Below are 19,058 nucleotides of genomic sequence, written 5' to 3'. Positions count from 1 at the left end.
TATTTCGTTGCTAATTTTTACTATATAACGTGTAAATACTATAGCGTTAACATGTAATGTAATAGTCTAGGTTACACAATTATATATATTGTGACGGCCACTTTTCATAGGTGCCCCGGCTCGACATCATCAGAAAACAATATTCTGATATTTTTCCGTATATCTGAAAAGTACAACCTTCATTTAAAAAAAAATATAGGTCCCTAGCACTTTCCTGAGAGACGCAATTTGATTTTAACAATACTTTTCCTGAAATCGCACATAGTGCGCCGCGCGCGCAAGCGAGAGAGAGGCGCCGCCAGGAAGGTTCGCCCGTCTCCCTCCTTCTTGCTTTCGACCTAAGGTACGCGCGTGAGACTGAATTCCCGCCAAGTGCTCGCAAAAAGAGGGCGCTAAACGTCGGCGAGTGCCAATGATTGTCCAGGAGGACAGAAAGTCGGGCTTATGGGCCAGCTCCTGCGAGAAAAGAAGAAGAAGAAGCGGCGATATTGACAGCACTTATGGTCTATCGCTTGACGCGAACACATCGACTCGCGCTTTAAAAATTTGCAGGAGCTAATTCGAAAGTTCACGACGAGAAATAGTAGTTCGTGCATCCTGTTCGCGTGCGTGCGAAAATAACTGTTAGCAATTGTGCAACGATTTCGCTAATTCTACGCTGTGATTTGCTGTGAGAAACTCCTGCTTGACACTTGCGAGATAAAGGATTGCGAGGAGACGAGTCCGATTTCAGGATTTCTCGGGCAAGATGCACCCAGAGCAATCAGTGCTGATAGGAGAAAAACCCTAGCAAATACTAAAATTACGGCGAGTGATTTTAAAATTGTGCTTCGTAGCAGTGATGTGTGTGAATGCTCATCGCGAATCGCAAATCAGTGAAACTCTTAAAAAAATCTAATCTGTAGAATCGTGACAGCAGAGTTGAATTTTTGCAAGTTTTCGGGGTCAGTGAGGTCGCATCGGCTATCACCTCGTGGTGCGAGTGCTTGCGTCGAGAACGTTTATTTTTATTATGTAAATTTAGGTAGAGAGGGCACACAACCTTTGAAACTAAAATCAAAACTTTTCATTAAAAATTTCTAAATACTTTTATAAATAAACCAAATTTTTTTTTACTATTCTTAGACATAATTACCTTTATTTTGATGGTTTTAGACCTTCTATATACCTCTATAATACTTCAGGATATTGTTTAAATGTACAGTAGTTATGGTATGAATGAGGGTATTTAGTTTAAATTCCATAGAAAAAAAGTTACATGATAAATATGTTACTAATCAAAACTTGATAAAAAAATCAGTAATATGCTTATAAAACTTTTTCTATGCAATTTAAACCAAATCCCCTCATTCATAACATAACTAATATACTTTTAAACAATATCTTGGAGTTTGAGCTCATTTGGGCCATTCGTTCCTTTGGAATCTTACGGTCAGTGGATTATGGACTCCCTACTGTACGTAGGTATTATAGAGGTATATAGGAGGTCTAAAACCATCAAAATAAAGGTAATTATGTCTAAGAAGTATTTATACATTTTTAATGAAAAATTTTGACTTTAATTTCATAGGTGGTGTGTCCCCCCTTCAGGGGACGGATATACCTTTGTTGAAATATTCCGGTTACAAAACTAAATCTCGGACCATACTCGAACTTAAGAAAGGTCCATTCATGTGTTTTTATATTTTATGGTTCGCTCGGATTACGACGCGGGGTGCAGCGGCACGTAGTGCGACGCGGACTTCTTGGAGGGTCTAGCCATCTGGAGTCTGTCTGTAGGGCTAGAATAGGACCATTGTTTTAGGCAGTTTTCCTGCATCGCTATGCACTGCCGATATGCGCTAGGAGTTTAGTCTGCGACAGAATCTCATAGAGTCTAGATGTGCTCCGTACTCCTTCTCTCTGCTACTCAGAATAAAAGTCTTATTTAAAAGAGAATATACTGAGTTTAATATAAATTATTTCACCCATTTCCAATAGGTTATGGGCCCAGATAACGTTTAGCTGTGTTTGTGTTGTGTTATTTTAATAGTGACTAGTTTTTTATTTAAATTAAAAATGGATAACTCTAAATCGAAAAGAAACATTAAACCGTTTGACGGTGAAAAATATAACGTATGGAAATTTAGAGTTCGTGCATTATTAAGTGAGTTAAATTTACTCAAAGTGATTGATGGAGAGCCGAATCCAGTCTCGAGAAGTTGGAGAAAAGCTGAGATAATTGCAAGGAGTGTTATTATAGAATATCTGTCTGACTCTATGCTTGGTTTTGCCAATACTGAGCAATCAGCACGGCAGATTTTCAATAAGTTAGACAGTGTGTACGAGAGAAAAAGTTTAGCTACGCAACTTGCGATCCGCAAGAAATTATTGAGTTTGAAATTGCAAGGCGATTCTACACTCATGAGTCATTTTAATGTTTTTGATAATTTAATAACAGAGTTATCAGCTGCAGGCGCAAGAGTAGAAGAAACGGATAAAGTTTCACATTTATTTTTAACACTTCCAAATACTTATGATGGTGTAGTAACTGCAATAGAAACTTTGACTGAAGACAGTATTACATTAGCTTTTGTAAAAACAAGATTATTAGATCATGAAGTTAAATTAAAGAGTGAATCAAGTGATACGAGTGCAAAAGTACTTCAAACTCAGCAAGAGCCACAAACAACAAATTTTAACAAAAAGAACTTTCAAAATAAATCTCACTTTCGAAATAAATCTAGTTATAAAAATAAAGATAATTCACAGAATAATAGCAACTTTAAAAATAACACTAATAACAAAGATCAACAAATGAAATGTCATTTTTGTGGAAGAATTGGACATAAAGAAATCACCTGTCATTTTAAAAAGAGAAGACAGCAATTTTTAGCTAAAAGAATGAAAAATAAAAACAAAACTGTGCAACAAGTTCAAAGTGAAGAGCCAGAAGCGACTACATCTTTTGCTGATACTTCAAGTTATGCTTTTATGGTTAATAATATTCAAATTGAAGAAACAAACCATAAAATGCGATTTATTATTGATTCTGGTGCTTCAGATCATATTATCAACAACGATGAAATGTTTACTAGTTATATAGAATTAAATCCACCGATAAAAATAAACGTTGCAAAAAGTGGCACATATATATTAGCAACGAAGAAAGGAATGATCAACGTTACAAGCAACATGGGAGTAAATGGTATTCTTGAGGGTGTCCTTTACTGTCCCGAAGTACCAAACAATCTATTATCAGTGCAGAAAATGCAGCAGGCTGGTATGAAAATTGTTTTCAATCAAAATGGTGTTGAGGTAACGAAAGGTAGTAAAACCATAATTCGAGGTAAGCCTATGAATAATTTACTTATTGTTGATTTTATCGTTGATGCGTCTAAAAGAAATACACATTCTAAAGTGTATAATGTTGTTAAAAATAATTATGAATTATGGCATCAACGACTTGGTCACATAGGTAAACAGAAATTTTTACAACTTAAAAATGAACAAATGGTTGATGATATAAATCAAATTAAAAACATTATGCCTAATGAAAATATATGTGAAGCATGTTTAAATGGTAAACAGTCAAGGTTGCCTTTCAATAGAGAGAAGGATAAGACTTATATTAAACGACCATTGTTCATAATACATTCTGATGTTTGCGGTCCAATCACTCCTCCGACGGTTAATAATAAAAACTATTTTGCAATATTTGTTGATGAGTATACACATTATTGTGTGACATATTTAATATCCTATAAATCGGATGTATTTTCTGTTTTTAAAGATTTTATTGCAAAGAGCGAGGCTCATTTCAACTTAAAAGTTGTAAATTTATATATTGATAATGGCAGAGAATATTTATCGAATGAGATGAAAGACTATTGTGTTGAAAAAGGAATAAGTTACCATTTGACAGTTCCACGTACCCCACAATTAAATGGCGTCTCAGAACGCATGAATAGAACACTAACTGAAAAAGCACGTGCGATGATAAGCGGTGCTAAGTTAGAGAAAGTATTTTGGGGAGAGGCAGTTTTAACTGCAACATATCTAATTAATATATCGCCAACTAAAGCTTTAAAATCTAATAAAACTCCATTTGAAATGTGGCATAATAAAAAGCCAAACTTAAAATATTTGAGAATTTTCGGAAGTACTGTTTATGTTCATAATAAAGTAAAACAATCAAAATTTGATGATAAATCATGGAAAGGTATATTAGTTGGATATGAACCCAATGGATATAAAGTGTGGGACGTGAGGAATGAAAAGTTTGTTGTCGTAAGAGACGTGATTGTCGACGAAACAAATTTTGTTAAATCAAGGCCAGATTACCAATTAAAAATAATTGATGACATAGAATATGAAACTGATGCATCTGACAATCTGTCAAAATCAGTAAAAACTGGAAATGGTAATTTAGAAATTGAAACTGATGCATCTGACAATTTGTCAAAATCAGTGCCTGAATCTGGTGATTGTTATGATCACAGTTCAGAGAAAATCGTTAAATTAAACGTAAATGAAAAATCTGTAATCAATACAGAAACAACCAATAAGTCTGTCTCTGAGAATGAACAAGAAATAAAGCCCCGTAGGAGTGAGAGGATTAAGCAAAAGCCTTTAATTTCTTATAATGAAAATGATGATCATATTTTATGTGCATTGTCTACAATTTATAACATTCCAAGTTCTTTTCAAGACATTGAAAACAGTAATGATAGAGTAAATTGGGAACAGGCTGTTAGAGACGAGATAAATTCACTTTTAATAAATAAAACTTGGACTTTAGTAACTAGACCTCAAAATAAAAATATTGTTGATTGCAAATGGGTTTTTACAATAAAGAATGACGAATTTGGTAATCCAATCAGATATAAAGCGCGATTAGTTGCTCGCGGTTTTACTCAAAAATACTTAGTCGATTATAACGAAACTTTTGCTCCAGTAGCTAGAATTTCGAGTTTTAGATTTATTGTAGCTTTCGCAAATCAATTTAATTTGTTAATTCATCACATGGATGTAAAAACTGCTTTTCTTAATGGTAAATTAAATGAAGAAATTTATATGAAAGTGCCAGAAGGTGTTAAATGTAAAAGCAATCAAGTATGTAAATTAAATAAAGCTATTTATGGTTTAAAACAAGCAGCAAGGTGCTGGTTTCAAACTTTTGAAAAAACTTTGATTGAGAAAGGTTTTAAAAATTCGTCAGTCGATCGTTGTATTTATATTTTAGATAGAGGTGATATACAACAAAATATTTATGCTGTACTTTATGTTGATGATTTAGTTATAGTAACTGCTAGTAATACTACAATGAGCAATTTTAAAAATTATTTAATGAATCAATTTAGTATGACAGATTTGAAAGAAATAAAAATGTTCCTTGGAATTAAAGTAGAAAGAAATAATAATAAATTAACTTTAGATCAAAGTTCATACATTAAAACTGTTTTAAATAAATTTAACATGGGTGATTGTAATTCTGTAAATACACCTTTACCAAGTAAACTTGATTATGAAGCTCTTAATTCTGATGAAAAGTATGATGCCCCTTGTCGAAATTTAATTGGTTGTCTTATTTATATAATGATTTGTACCCGACCAGACTTGAGTACAGCAGTAAATGTTTTGAGTAGATATTGTAATAAAAATAATAAAGAACTATGGCAAAATTTGAAAAGAGTTTTAAGATATTTAAAAGGTTCAATTAATTTAAAGTTAACTTATGAAAGAGGTGAATTTAATGATATTTTGTCTGGTTATGTTGATGCAGATTGGGGAGGTTCAGTTGGAACTGATAGAAAAAGTACAACTGGTTATTTGTTTAAGTTGTATGAACAGTGCACAATATGTTGGAATACTAAGAAACAAGCATCTGTTGCAACTTCTTCAACAGAAGCAGAGTATATGGCTCTGTATGAGGCTGTAAGCGAAGCTATTTGGCTTAAGTCATTAGCTAGTAGCATCAATATTACGATTGAAAAGCCAATCATAATTTATGAAGATAATAATGGCTGTATTAGTATTGCAAATAATCCAACTAGCTATCGAAAATCAAAACATATTGATATAAAATATCATTTTTCCAGAGAGCAAGTTGAGAAAAATGTAATAAAATTAAAATATATTCCTACAGGTAATCAACTAGCAGATGCCTTAACCAAGCCATTACCTGCAGTGAAGTTTCTGGAATTCAGAACAGAGATGGGTTTAGAATAAAAAAAAAATATTTTGTACTTAGATTTTAAGATAGTTATGTAAATGTATAATAAGTGTGAGAGAAATGGTCTGATTAGGTTTTCTGGGTTTTCCTAATCCGTGCAACAAATGTTGGACCATATGTAATTCCCCAGTAACTGAGAGTAGAAAGAAGGAGAGCACATAGGGTTTAATCTAGATATTAATTATAGTTCATTGAAGTTAATATTATTGTTTGTAATTTAGAAGATATACGTTTGTTTGTGTGTATTTTTAAGCATGTATATAATATACTAGGAAATTAGAAATTTATGTACTTAAGCGTGTGTTTAGTTTATATTTAAATTAATACTGCAATTTCAGATTACGAGATTTACTTTTGAGGGGGCGTGTTGAAATATTCCGGTTACAAAACTAAATCTCGGACCATACTCGAACTTAAGAAAGGTCCATTCATGTGTTTTTATATTTTATGGTTCGCTCGGATTACGACGCGGGGTGCAGCGGCACGTAGTGCGACGCGGACTTCTTGGAGGGTCTAGCCATCTGGAGTCTGTCTGTAGGGCTAGAATAGGACCATTGTTTTAGGCAGTTTTCCTGCATCGCTATGCACTGCCGATATGCGCTAGGAGTTTAGTCTGCGACAGAATCTCATAGAGTCTAGATGTGCTCCGTACTCCTTCTCTCTGCTACTCAGAATAAAAGTCTTATTTAAAAGAGAATATACTGAGTTTAATATAAATTATTTCACCCATTTCCAATAACCTTAAATAGTCAAAAATGAAAAATTCAATTTTCTGTTTATATTTTTCACAAATTGTTTAAAAAATGAATTGAATCATCAGGCGATCAACGAGGCAACTATTCATCCAAATCGTGGATTACAAATATGTGTAATTTAAAAACTAATTTTTCATCTAGTACTTCGACTTTTGAGTCAAGTAGGGATAACAAAATAAGTGAGGTAAATCATGTATCAAAGTGTGTTGAAAATAATGAATTTACTGATAATAAGACTGAATCTAAAAATGATAGAGATGCAAAAAGGATTAATCAATCATCTTCTACTTCGACTTTCAAGTCGGGCAGTGATGACAAAACCGCTCAAAATACGGATAACGACGAAAATAAAAGTAGAGAAAATTTCTCTGCAAAAAGAACGTCAAAAGAAAAGAAAATAATATGTACACTATGTCGATGCAAATGTACCGAGTACATTTGAGGAGGCGATAAATTCCAGTGAATATAAACAACGGAGAATCGCGATGGATTCTGAGATCAATAGCTTAAAGAAAAATAATACTTGGCCAATTCTTGAAAGGCCAAAAGACAAAAATGGTCATTGATGTTAAATGGGTATTCAAAGAGAAAGATAATAATGTGTATAAAGCGAGATCAGTTGTAGGAGGATTCTAACAAAAAGTAAACATTGAAAATATTTATTCGCCAGTAAGTAAAATAAAAACTTTATCATTTTGCAGTTGTAAAAACAATTTATTTATAGAACAAATGGATGTCGAGACAGCCTTTTTAAATGGCCATGTAAAAACAGAAGTGTATATTGATGAACCCGAAGGTTATAAAACTAGAGACAATAAAGATTGCAAGTTGCAAAAAGCATAATACGAATTGCCAGAAAGCCCAAGAGCTTGGTATAAATGCTTCAATAAATTTATTGAAAGTTTAAAGTTTGTAAGAAGTAATTATGATTACTGTCTGTATGTAAATAATACAAGCAAAGATCCAATATACACACACACACACACACACACATATATATATATATATATATATATATATATATATGTCTTTGTAGATCATCTCTTTATTTGTTACAAACACAAAAATAAAATAAACAAAGTAAAAGCTAGTCGATGGTGTAATGAAAGACTTAGGCAAAATAAGACAATACATTGAAATCGATATAGATTATAGTAAAAGTAGAAGTAAAATTACTTTAAGTGAAACTAAATATATTGAATCTTTAGCTGTAAAATATACTTTAGAAAACGGTAAATTGTATGATACTTCAATGAAGTCTAACCTAGAACTAGAACAAGCTAGTGAAATCGATGGAAATATAAAATACTGAAATTTAATTAGCGAACTATTTTATATATATATATATATATATAGCACAAGGCCACATATTGCGTACAGTGTTAGCTATTTAAGCCATTTCCAAAATTGTTATAATTAAACGCATTATAAATACGCCATGAGAATTATGAAGTATTTGTAAAAGACTTAAAATTAAACTACTATGATAATTTGAATACTGATATATTAGATTGTATGGTAGATTCGAATTATGCAGGTGACAATGTAGATAGAAAATCTATAACCGGTTTTGTTATAAGACTTTATGGTAATATTATTTTTTGGAAAACTCGTAAACAGAGCACAGTAACAAAATGTTCTACATTTGCAGAGTATACTGCTATGTCAGACGTAGTAATAGAAGTACTGTTCATTGGAAATTTGTTAAGCTAATTATTTAATGTTAAATACAATAAACCGATCAGTATGTACGAGAATAACTCAGCCAACCAAAATATGCAATCGCGATTGCATAATTTGGTAACTTTACGAAAAACTCAAAGCACATTAAAGTGCAGTATTATTACATAAATGAAAATGGAGTAATTGACATTGTAAAAATTGATTTAAATTTCAATTTAGCAGATATGTTAACCAAAAGTTTAGACATAACAAAGTTCCTAAAAAATAGACAATTAAACGTTAAGATTAATCCAAAATGTTTATGTGAAAGTTCAAGTTTATGAGGAAACTTCTCAAATGCAAATTTATTCATTCAAAAATTTAAGAGTAATGTATCAAGTTCAGTTGTAAAACCCAAGTTCAGAATAATAATAGTCAAGTTTACTCAAAATATTTTTGATTTAATTAATCCATGAAGTAAAATACAGCGACATTTTTGTAAACGGAATAAGATTATAAATTTAGGGAGACGTGTTGTAATATATAGTAAACACACACATATATATATATATATATATATATATATATATATATATATATATATACACACGTGTAATGCCATGTTCAAGGACCATACAAATAAAGTAGTTTTTCTTGCTATTCAGACTCATACGAGTTCATTTATATAAATTTTTAAAATATACTCAATTTACTTGTTTTAATCGCAAAAAAAGGATCAAGGACTGATAAATATTTTCAAGTACCTAAAATTTATACAAGCAAGGTCCTGGTTCTTGTTCATAAGCCCTTGAACTTATGTTTAAAAATAGTAAAGTCCCTGAACTTAAATGTAAGAAATATCTTGGAAATAGCATTATGTAAGCAGTCCTGGTTCGTAGCCTTATGCGTACAGAAGTCCTGGTTCATAATTATTATAAGCCCTTGAACTTTTGTTTAAAGACATTAGAGTCCTGGAATATACATATAAGAAATACAAGCATATAAAAAGTCCTGGTTTGTAGCTTTATGCGTACAAAAGTCTTAGTTCCCAATTATTATAAGACCTTGAACTTTTGTTAAAAAATATTCAAGTCCTGGAACATACATATAAGAAATATAAACATATAAGCAGTCCTAGTTCGTAGTTATTATAAGCCCTTGAACTTTTGTTTAAAGACATTATATAGACAGTCCTTGTGTCATTAACAAGGCAGTTTAATAATAATTTAAGGCTAATTTAATCACTCAGTTGAGTTATATAATTTTGCCGTTCCGGAAATAGGTTTCTTTATTCTTATTCGTTACTGCGTGCGAAAATAAGATATTTAAAAATATGAATAATAAACATAATAAAACATTTGATTCGTATGTTTGCATAACAGATGTTTTTTTTATTTAAATTATATTTACATATCACATTTTAAATTTCTCTTCTTATCTTGTGAAAGCACCAGTTTTATTTTTTTCGCATGTTTTACACTCGCAGCACACATTACCTGTAAAAGAATGTGTTATTAGATAATAAAATTAATAATATTACATTATACACCGAGGCAAGAAAGTGGATTGCGGTGTCTTTAGCAACGTGATTATTCGACGAACTAATAAGTGGTAAAGCAAAGTTCTACGACTGGGCCACAATTTTGACATAACACGGAAAAAATGCTTATATTAATATGAGGCAACGTAACCTATACAATGCAACATAAGGAAAAAGACCCTACCCGACAACCGTATGTTCAAAAGTTTTTTTTTTAAACTCTTAGTATTAATGAATGTGCACGGGCCTTCATTAATCCTAAAAGAGTTTAAAAAGAGTACCTTTTGAACATGCGCTTGTCGGGTACGGTCTTTTTCCTATAAAAAGAGATGAATTTTACCTATTCCGAAATAATCTTCGCCGTAATAAACGGTAATTTCGTCTCCAGCTTTTATCTCCGATAATACCTGAATTCCAATTTTATCATGAGTAAGTGAAACATATTTTGTGTTTGGATTACAATCATGATTTATAAAAGATCCTGGTCCCAAATAAATTTGAATTTGACTTTTCCTTTCACTATGCATAATAGAAATCTCGTTTAAAGATGAATCGTTCAGGTCATTTTTTTTTCAAAGTTCCTGAGTAACCAATCAAACTATAGAGTTTTTCATTTTTTTTCAGATGTTTGGTGCTGCTTACTTTTATACCTTTTCGATTTTCCAAAGTATACCTACATTATATTTTGAAATCACAATTATATTCTCAATACAAAGATTATGTAATAATACTACAAATTTTAAGATATCATGCTCAGTATAGCAGACACAAAATAGTATATTGTGTACCAAGGGCGTAAAGTGGGCTTTTTTATACCAAGTGTGGAATTTGCAGTACGAGTCGGAGGCGAGCTAGCACGAGTTGAAGACGAGTGCGTTAGCGAGACGACGACGAGTGCTGCAACCACACGAGGTAAAAAAGCCCACTTAGCCCTTGATGCACACCATATTTTTTGTAACGCATGTATGATTTCTGCGTTAAGGGAACCATGTGAGATTTTGAACTGGTTTCCCATGAAGAACCACATGGATACCATGTGGTTCTCATATGATTGCCACATGATTACCACATGGTTATCACGTCCTAAGTAGATTATTTTTGAACAATTTTGAAGTGCCTTAGCGATTATTCCATGGTTACCATATGATTCCTACATGAATTTTGTATGGTCACCAGAAGCTATGTGTAAAATAATTTGACAGTATGACAATTATGTAAGTTATAACCACATGGGAACTAAATGGGAACCACATTAATACCACATGATGACCACATGGGAATCACATGATTCCCATATAGTCTACTGAAAATAATAATTTTTATTTTTTGTTGTTAAATAAAGTTATTAAAAATAAGAATATTCAAGCCTAAAAGCCCAGTTTTGGTGTTATCGTCCAGATGGTGGACATACTGTCAAATTATTTTACACATAGCTTGTGGTGACCATGTAAAAATCATGTGGAAACCATGTGGGAATCACGTGCTTCCTCGTGGGAAGCCACAACAAAATCACACCTGATTCCTACATGGTTTCCATGTGGTTCCTATGTGGTAACCACATTAAAATCACGTAGAAACCACATGATTACCACATGAGAACCATATGAGACTTTTTACGTGGGTTGGCATAGTTTGGCATAGTTATGGCACAGTCTGGCACAGTATGGCACAAAATCAATTTTTGAAAATAAAAATATTTTGTCGTGTATGGTTTAAGATTTGGCACAGTCTTGACACAGTCCTGTGACAGTTTGCCACAGTATGGCACAGTCTGGTACAGTATGGCAGAGTATATCCCGTATAAAAATATTATGCAGGTTTAATTGAGAATAAAAAGAAATGACTTGAGGTGGACCCGAATCTGGGTCTCCGACGTGCCAGTCAAACGCCTAACCGCCTGAGCTAATTTCTTATGTTCATTTTGGATATACTTTTTTCTGATAACAAACACCTAATGCTGGGATCTCACACCGGACTGATAGCTATATCCCTACTGAAAAAATCAGATGACAATCAACTGATAATCAGCTGATTATCAGGTGATTTCAGCTCATTATTTTTATTAAAGCTGATAGTTATAAATATGCGTTTATGTGAGATAAAATGTTAATGATAATCAGGTGATAATCAGGTGATAATCATTCAAAATTTGTAATCTTTAATATATTTAAATTAAATTATTGAAAAACAAAAATATTGGAGCTCACAGCCAGAATTTTCGTGTTATTATCCTGATGGTGACACCAGTACTGGCCCTCATTATGTGGGATTTATAAATTTTACTTATTTTAAACAACTTATAATAAATATATTAAAGATTACAAATTTTAAATGATTATCACCTGATTATCATTAACATTTATAACTATCAGCTTTAATAAAAACATTGAGCTGAAATCACCTGATAATCAGCTGACGTTTTGGCATGATTATTAACTGATTATAAGCTGATTATCAGTTGATTGCCATCTGATTTTTTCAGTAGGGAGTAATACAAATGCGTAGGATTCTGTGGGATGTGTCGGACATATTGAAATTTAAGCTAATCGCAGTCAAGAATCTGTGGGTTAGAAAGCTTCAGTTCGAATCCGCCAGAGGTCGGGTAAATGATGTGACATCCCAATAAAATTTTAATTGAATAAAATATTCTTAAGTCTCATAAACTATTAATTGTTGATATTTATGCAAAGTTAATATATATATATATATATATATATATATATATATATATATATATATATATATATATATATTTTTATATATATATATTTATATAATACATATAATATTTAAAACTTATACGAAAGCTTATATCAGCTACTTTTCATAAACCAAGAGCCTCAGTGTGGAACACTGTGCCACACTATGCCAATCTTTGCCATATACCATGCCATATTATGCTAAAGTGTGTCACAGTGTTTGATTTGATAAAAAGAAAAAATATTTTATTTTGTATTTATTAATTTTATATTTTACCATAATATATAAAACTGTGCCATACTTTACCAAACTGTGTCACATTGTACTGAACTGTGCCAGACTGTGCTACGCTGTGTTAAACTGTGCCATATTCCCTACTAAAAAAAATCGCGCGATTAATTACGCGATAATTCACGCGACTATTTGCGCGATTACTCAAGCGACTGATCGCGCGATTATTGGGCCGATAAACTCACGCGATTACTCGCGCGATTTTTTTCAGTAGGGAATGCATAAAAAAGGTCTTTCATGCCTTTGTTGGAAAAAATACAGTTTGAAATACGGGGAGAAAATAAGCTATTTAATAACATTGTTTCTGATATTTGTTATAAGCAAATAATTTGCTATTTTTTCTGCTATATAATTTATTCTGGCGCGAAATTTGAATTTTTAATTGACTTTCATATCCACTTATAGTCACGTAATTTTTCAGTGATTTTTAAATAAATCAGCATCGTTTTATAATGGTAATGAAACTAGTATATTTTTCTTTATTTGCTTCTTTGGAACCTTATTTTTTTACATTATATTATACAATGACTACTTTACACCCTTACAAAAAAAACTCTATTGGATTTCCTACAGGTAATCCTGTAAATAATCCTGTACAATTTCCTGTACGTTTTTTTCGGTTTTTCTTGCACGATTTCCTACATTTTTAAATTAAATTATTTAACCAAATTAATGTGAAATAAGAGATAACCTAGACATGTGACCTGTTTGTAGTGGTGTTGCCAATAATGGCAACTGTGGAGACTGATCGAACGCGATTCAAAACGAACATCGGGCGTTGCTAAGGAACGAGAAGATTGATATAAAAAGTATTGTACAGGAGAGGATAAAAGTATTGGGGATTAATAAAATGGTTTACATATCTTGATACTTATTGTGTTTGGTCTCGCGTTATTAGTCATTAAGCAGCATAAGATATTATCGAGTAGCACAGCAACTAAAAATGCAAAAAGTGTTGTTTTATAACATTTATGATCTTTTGCAATTAAAAAAAAATCCTATAAGAAATACTGCAAGAAATTCCTACAGAAATTCCTGCAGGTTTTTATGGAAATAATTTGAGAAAACAACCATGCAGGATTTCCCGCAGAAAATCCTGCAGAAAAAAACGCGAAAAACGTACAAGAAATCGTACAGGATAACCTACAGGATTTCCTGTAGAAATCCTGCAGGATTTTTTTGTAGGGGAAAATAATCATTGTATAATATAATATTAAAAATAAGGTAAAAACTTTTTACTAAATTCAAATTGCCATTTGAACAGACCGCGCCAAACTCGTCTGTCGTCTGCTTGTGTGATGCACAATATGAAAATATCGGGAATTCCAAAAGGCACCCTCAGTCTGCTATTGTAACCTGTCACTAGTGTTGTTATAACAAACAATGAAAGTCAGATAAGTATTATAAACAAGTTTAATAATTTCATATTTACAAGAGAACTTTTACTTTGTGTGTTTATCATTACATTTTATAGGTTTACGTAAAAACGAGGAAGGATATTGATCTATATTTGCTTTGTGAGAGGTTAAATTGATGGGTATTTGTGTGTTTATACACTAACTACATGAATTCAATAATGGTAAGCATCTTAAATATTTTACAATATTGTACACCCAGATCAAATTTTTGCACTATTTTTATCGTCAAAAATAGTTGAAATATCCGATTTACAGTTATATTAATATATTATTACATTATATTAACTTATAAGCTATTCTTAATAGCTATCTTGTTGCAAACAGTCATGCAGTAAAACCACATACTTTACTACGTAGTTTTTTTTATATAAAATATAAATGCTAAACTTTATACATGTCCTAAGAGATGTATAAAGTTTAGTCCTATTTTTAATGTTATTATCTGCATGGTGCTTTTATTAATGGCAACAAAATGTATACCCTGTTGAAAATAAATACATAGGTATATTTTGTATGTATCTTTAGTACATACTAAAAACATGTAATTTGCCTGGTAATACGTATTAAAAATATGTACTGATTTGGGACTGACTATATAAGTATTTGATTTGGCCATAAATGGAAATACCATAAGGATAATAACACCATTTATAACCACATGAAATACTTATATTTATATTTAATATATTTAAAATAGTCAGTCCCAAATCAGTACATATTTTTAATACGTTACCAGGCAAATTACATGTTTTTAGTACATACTAAAGATACATACAAAAAATATGTATTTATTTTCGACAGGGTAAATAATTGTATTTTATAAAAAAAACATGTAGTTATCCAGTATTGTTCAACAAAGTGATACTTCTATTAATGTGCACAAATAAATTATTGTAAATTATTGTAAATTATTTTATATAATTTTTAGCATCTTTTTTTACATTCAAAAAAACTACGCTATAAACCACATCCTTCTTTACAACTGAATTATTATCAGCAATAATATTATGAGAGTGACGATATGGCTCAGTAGGCAGAGTGTGCATTGATACCATAGAATAGTACCAGCCAGAGAGTCCTATAGAGATTTTCAGAGACACTTATGTATATAACATACCGATGTGCTCGGAAACACTGCCTACTGAGTCAGCGTGGCTCTCATAATATTGTTACTGATAATAACAGTTGTAAACAAGGATGTGGCTTACAGCGTGGTTTTAGGGTGGAAAAAATATGCTTAAGGGAGTTCTACTGGTAGAAGATCCACGGTTCAGATTTTGATGAAATTTGGTGTGCAGGTAGATTTTACTATAAAAAACATGTGGTTAAATTTTGGTAAAGGTTTGGAGCCTCAAAAGAAAGTTATAAACATTTAAAGTTGCACAAATCCGTACATTTTGCTTTAACTCCTATTTGTATAAAAGTGACAGTTCAGAATTAACTCAAATTTTGTAGAACATTAGTTAAACAACTATCGAATAATTTAAGTACTTGTAAAAAATGGCTTGGAGCCTGTAAGCGTAGCGATAAACAAATAAGAGTTCAAAAATGTACACTTAACCTCAAAAAAAATGAGTCAAATCAGCTTCTGTCTGAAACTTTTTATTCATAATTATGATAAGTAGAATAGCCTAATATGAATGTAAAATCATTATTTGTTGTATTTTGACTTATGCAATCTCTATTATTAATTATACCCCACAAATTTAAGAAATAAAAAGTCAACTTTGTTTTGACTAGCTACCTACCGGTAGAACTACCTTAAGTTCACATAAAATCATTGACAATAATTCACATGTGCACAATAATAGAATTACCGTGTTGAGCCACACTGCACAACTACATGTTTTTTTTTTATAAAATACAACTATTTACATATTTTGTTTTACCACATGCTCAAGCAGATGGAAGAGCCATATAAGAGAGACTACACCCTCCACGAGAGGACTTGGGGTCGACTACAATAAAAGACATATACTAATAATAATTTTATGATATTGATAATAATAATAATAACTCATATTTTATAGTTATTATTGATGTATATTAAAACTAATAATATTAATTCAATTATTACCTGTCACAGAACTCAAAAGTAATATCAGTTTCTGGATGTATACCATGCAAATAATCAATTATAAGCATCTTCAAAACTTTGTTTTTATGCATATTCAATTTTTTCAAGTCCAAATCAATCAAAGCTATAATACTGTCACAACATTTTTTACAGACATCTTTTGCAAACTTATGTATCAAGGGTCGCACTTCATCTTGATATTTTACAAAATGCAAATAAGAGTCTGTATCTATTTTGTGAGTTTTCATGTGCAGCACGGTATCGAGAATAATGCATGTAGCAATAGAATCTGCACATGCAAGAAGCTTCCACTAGATATTTTCATAGATACATCTACCTGATTGTTATTTATTTTATTTTCACTGAAGAGAAAATAAATTATTCGAATTATAATTTGATTAATTTTTATAGTATTAAAAAAATTCAGTTAGTAAGATTTTTTTTGCACGAAGAGAAAAAATTAGTAACAGTCAGGTAAACCAGGGATAATAACAAAATCTGCCATTCATTTCCCTTTCAAGTTTGGTAATGAATTCTATCTTGTAGAAAAAATTCCGCTTTAGCACGTAACCTACAAATATTTTTCATTTTTTTATTATTTACCATGAAAGTTATATGAATGAAGGTATTTTAACATATATTAACTGACATGTCTATTAACTAAAATATTCTAAAAAGTCAGTATAGCCATAGCATTAACTAAAAATAAAATAAAATAAAAAGCCATACTTTTTGAAACAATCTTCAATGGTAATGAGTGCGTGTATTTTTTTTGTACTAAAACTAGCCAAGCCTACGGTTGATCCTTACCTAATTCCAATAGTATCCGTTACTCAAATTTTCTGTCCGTGTGTCTATATATGTGTGAAAATAGAAATTTATATCTATATTTTAATCACTCCTAAATATATTAATAATAAATATAAGTATTTCTAACTATTGAATAATAATTAACAAAAATTAAAAGCTGAAAGTAAAACTCTGCACAGAAAACTTACTGAATTTTTATGAATTATTTTTTCCAGTCAGTATTTTCTGTGCATGTTTTGAAAAACTGCAATATGCTCTGGCGGTAAAATAGGAGTATACAATACCCTTAATCCCAAATTTAAAATCTTCTATCACAATTGAAGCTATTTTTAAACATGCAAAATATATGAACTTTTGCTTACCTTAAATTATTTGCAATGTACAAGTATATCTTATTTGCTTTGTTTATTAAACTTCCTTTATATTGTTTCAAAAGTCTGTCAAATTTGTTAACATTATCTTTATTATTAAATTCATCTTTAAATAAAATATTTAATATAAATAAATAAATAAATAAATAAATAAATAAATAAATATCTTTCTTCGAACGTGTTTTGGGAATTTTGTGTTTGCATATAAAAAATTAATAACATCATCACAAATTTCTACCTTTATTAATTTCGATTACTTCATCTGCAAAATCATTATGTTCTTTCAAAGCTGGAGCTTCGAGATTTCTTTTACCACTAATATATACTAAAAATATATTAAGTTTTTAATTTAATAATATATAAATAAATATAATAATATTAGCATCATTTTAAAAAAATTGTACTTACAAAACAGGTCTTGCTCATCTGCACTTATATGATTTTTGAAAAAATTATGAAGAGCTTTAATGTTATTAATTCTATCACAGCTCTGATATAAGAGAAAGGCAATATCATATAACCAATCATCTTCGTGGTCAAATTTAAGTACAACTTTGTTTTCATATTTGGTATAATAATCTGGATTTACAATAATCACTTCCAGTAGTTTATTGTATTTTCCATTTTCCCAGCTTATTCCAACACGCTTACTACCACCACTAATAAGTTTTTGGCATTCGTAAGACCTTTCATGTTGCACAATTAGTGGAATGGCAATTTTTTTATTATTTATTTTTTCATAGAAAGTTTCGTATTTTTCTAAATTAGGCGGTAATTTTAGCATTATAGTTTTTTTAAAATTCTTTCCTTACTTATTTTTTTTATTTTGTCTCTTCAACTCATACATTTAATACAATATTATTTTACTTTACATAATATTATTTATATTATTAAACTATTAATAGTATGGAGAAGTAAAGTTTACGACAAAAGATATGTGTTTTGTGCAGGTGAAATCGTTCCTATGTTTTTTCGCAAATTAAGGACGTTGTCTTGGTTCAGTAATGATAACAGACCTTTATAACACAGTGTGACTTAAATGGTCCTTTTTTGCATCGTGTTTATCACACTCGCTACGCTCGTGCGCTAACTTCACGATGCAAAACCGGACTGCTTATGACACGAACAGGCGTGACAGCGGGCTTAGGTAGACTGTGCTATAATAGTATATTACGATACTCGTGAGCTAAGTAACACTTCTGCGCGTGAGGTTAGAGCTA

General features: G+C 31.0%; 1 protein-coding gene and 1 long non-coding RNA gene across 5 annotated transcripts in view; both read right to left on the bottom strand.

Annotated features, from left to right (window-relative positions):
* LOC100113816 (programmed cell death 6-interacting protein) overlaps window positions 1–19,058 on the bottom strand; it is a 374,789-nt gene that overhangs the window by 74,274 nt on the left and 281,457 nt on the right. The window lies entirely within an intron of this gene.
* LOC116417068 lies at window positions 9,994–17,961 on the bottom strand. Its single transcript, XR_004227342.1, has 4 exons — window positions 17,830–17,961; window positions 16,658–17,019; window positions 10,512–10,844; window positions 9,994–10,127 (listed from the first exon to the last, which is right to left on the bottom strand). It is a non-coding gene; the product is annotated as an uncharacterized LOC116417068 (long non-coding RNA).

The sequence above is a fragment of the Nasonia vitripennis genome (assembly GCF_009193385.2).
Source record: "Nasonia vitripennis strain AsymCx chromosome 4 unlocalized genomic scaffold, Nvit_psr_1.1 chr4_random0004, whole genome shotgun sequence".
Taxonomy (NCBI): Eukaryota; Metazoa; Arthropoda; class Insecta; order Hymenoptera; family Pteromalidae; genus Nasonia; species Nasonia vitripennis.
This window is presented reverse-complemented; position numbering and strand designations above follow the sequence as displayed.